This window comes from Triticum aestivum, chromosome 1A, assembly GCF_018294505.1.
Source record: "Triticum aestivum cultivar Chinese Spring chromosome 1A, IWGSC CS RefSeq v2.1, whole genome shotgun sequence".
Classification (NCBI taxonomy): domain Eukaryota; kingdom Viridiplantae; phylum Streptophyta; class Magnoliopsida; order Poales; family Poaceae; genus Triticum; species Triticum aestivum.
This window is the reverse complement of record NC_057794.1, coordinates 396,888,972-396,892,503: the sequence shown is the minus strand read 5'-3', so window position 1 is coordinate 396,892,503 and position 3,532 is coordinate 396,888,972.

Here is a 3,532-nt window from a genome sequence, read left to right as displayed (position 1 = left end):
AACACTTTCTTGAAATTTTAATGAGGGATCATCTTATTTACTACCGTCGTTCTAAGCAAATAAGATGCAAAAACATGATGAACATCACATGCAATCAAAAGGTGACATGATATGGCCATCATCACTTTGCTCCTTTTGATCTCCATCTTCGGGGCTCCATGATCATCATCATCACCGGCATGACACCATGATCTCCATCATCATGATCTCCATCATCGTGTCTTCATGAAGTTGTCTCGCCAACTATTACTTCTACTACTACAGCTAACGGTTAGCAATAAAGTAAAGTAATTACATGGCGTTTGTTCAATGACACGTGGGTCATATAATAAATAAAGACAACTCCTATGGCTCCTGCCGGTTGTCATACTCATCGACATGCAAGTCGTGATTCCTATTACAAGAACATGATCAATCTCATACATCACATATCATTCATCACATTCTTCTTGGCCATATCACATCACATAGCATACCCTGCAAAAACAAGTTAGACGTCCTCTAATTGTTGTTTGCATGTTTTACGTGGCTGCTATGGGTTTCTGGCAAGAACATCTCTTACCTACGCAAAAACCACAACGTGATATGCCAATTGCTATTTACCCTTCATAAGGACCCTTTTCATCGAATCCGATCTGACTAAAGTGGGAGAGACAGACACCCGCTAGCCACCTTATGCAACTAGTGCATGTCAGTCGGTGGAACCAGTCTCACGTAAGAGTACGTGTAAGGTCGGTCCGGGCCGCTTCATCCCACAATGCCGCCGAATCAAGATTGGACTAGTAACGGTAAGCATATTGAACAAAATCAACGCCCACAACTACTTTGTGTTCTACTCGTGCATAGAAACTACGCATAGACCTAGCTCATGATGCCACTGTTGGGGAGCGTAGCAGAAATTCAAAATTTTCCTACGTGTCACCAAGATCTATCTATGGAGAAACCAGCAACGAGGGGAAGGAGAGTGCATCTACATACCCTTGTAGATCGCTACGCGGAAGCGTTCAAGTGAACGGGGTTGATGGAGTCGTACTCGTCGTGATTCAAATCACCGATGATCCTAGTGCCGAACGGACGGCACCTCCGTGTTCAACACACGTACAGCCCGGTGACGTCTCCTACGCCTTGATCCAGCAAGGGGAGAAGGAGAGGTTGGGGAAGACTCCATCCAGCAGCAGCACGACGGCGTGGTGGTGGTGGAGGAGCGTGGTACTCCAGCAGGGCTTCGCCAAGCACCGCGAGATATGAGGAGAAAGAGAGGTAGGGCTGCGCCAGGGAGAGGTCAAGAACTCATGTGTGTTGGGCAGCCCAAACCTCAAGTATATATAGGGGGAGGGGAGGGGCTGCGCCCCCACCTAGGGTTACCTCCCTAGGGGTGGCGGCAGCCCCCAGATCCCATCTGGGTGGCGGCCACAAGGGGGAGAGGGGGAGGCGCACCTGGGGTGGGCCTTAGGGCCCATCTGCCCTAGGGTTTGCCCCCCCCCCTTCCCTCTTGGAGGCGCCTTGGGCCCTTGTGGGGGGGGCGCACCAGCCCACCTGGGGCTGGTCCCCTCCCACACTTGGCCCATGTAGCCCTCCGGGGCTTGTGGCCCCACTTGGTGGACCCCCGGGACCCTCCCGGTGGTCCCGGTACGTTACCGATAAACCCCGAAACTTTTCCGGCGACCAAAATAGGACTTCCCATATATAAATCTTTACCTCCGGACCATTCCGGAACTCCTCGTGACGTTTGGGATCTCAACCGGGACTCCGAACAATATTCGGTAACCACGTATATCTATTCCCTATAACCCTAGTGTCATCGAACCTTAAGTGTGTAGACCCTACGGGTTCGGGAAACATGCAGACATGACCGAGATAACTCTCTGGTCAATAACCAACAGCGGGATCTGGATACCCATGTTGGCTCCCACATGCTCCACGATGATCTCATCGGATGAACCATGATGTCATGGACTTAATCAATCCCGTATACAATTCCCTTTGTCTAGCGGTACGATACTTGTCCGAGATTCGATCGTCGGTATCCCGATACCTTGTTCAATCTCGTTACCGGCAAGTCTCTTTACTCGTTCCATAACACATCATACCGTGATCAACTCCTTGATCACATTGTGCACATTATGATGATGTCCTACCGAGTGGGCCCAGAGATACCTCTCCGTTTACATGGAGTGACAAATCCCAGTCTTGATTCGTGCCAACCCAACAGACACTTTCGGAGATACCTGTAGTGTACCTTTATAGCCACCCAGTTACGTTGTGACGTTTGGCACACCCAAAGCACTCCTGCGGTATCCGGGAGTTGCACAATCTCATGGTCTAAGGAAATGATACTTGACATTAGAAAAGCTTTAGCATACGAACTACATGATCTTGTGCTAGGCTTAGGATTGAGTCTTGTCCATCACATCATTCTCCTAATGATGTGATCCCGTTATCAATGGCATCCAATGTCCATGGTCAGGAAACCGTAACCATCTATTGATCAACGAGCTAGTCAACTAGAGGCTTACTAGGGACATGGTGTTGTCTATGTATCCACACATGTATCTGAGTTTCCTATCAATACAATTCTAGCATGGATAATAAACGATTATCATGAACAAGGAAATATAATAATAATCAATTTATTATTGCCTCTAGGGCATATTTCCAACATTAACTTCTTCAAGAAGAGTAGCCAAGACCGAGAAGATCCGTTGGAATATCGTAACCAGACCTTTTCCCCTAACTCTACCTCTTAAATCTCGGGACGAGATTTCTTGTAGTGGAGGAGAATTGTGACGCCCGGATAATTAAGCTACAGTGATCCCCCGCTAATCATGCCACGTCACATCGATTACTATTGATAAACTCGCGTTGATTCGAAACCGATTCAAATTCAAGTCCAAAACGAAGTCAAAAATAAAAGTTTTCAAATGTCAAAACTAAAATGTGCAAACTATGACAATTAATTCATAAGTATTGTTAGTGAAGAAACCAAGTTTTTATATAATGTTTAAGTGCTCAAAAGTAATGAAAATAGTAGCTAAAACAATTAGTTAAATGCCTTTTCTAATATGTAAAATTTCAAACAAAATTTATTTGGGGCTAGCACTTTTTGTGGCTGTGGCATAAATTGTAACACTATTTTAGGTGCCACTTTTGTATTTTTATTGATACTAAAATAAAACATATTAGCAGTAAAAGAAAATTAATAAAAGGAAAACATTACAGAAGCAAAAACAAAACAAAAGCAAAGAGGACCCCCCTGGCCAACTGGGCCAACTGGCCCAGCTGACCACCCACGCGACCCAGCCGGCCCATCGCGGCTGTATAACCACCGCACACCCGAACCCTAGACCGACCCCTTCCCCACTCCCCCCTCTCGGTCCACTCCCCCTCCCACGACCTCCTCTGCCCCTCGATCTGGATCGAGGAAAACGGTGCCCCGACCCCATCGCCTCGTCGCCTCCCGGACGCCGCCGCCTCCCCGCCGTCATGCCTCCTCGACGTCGACGCGCCGTCTCCATCCTCCTCCTCACGCCCC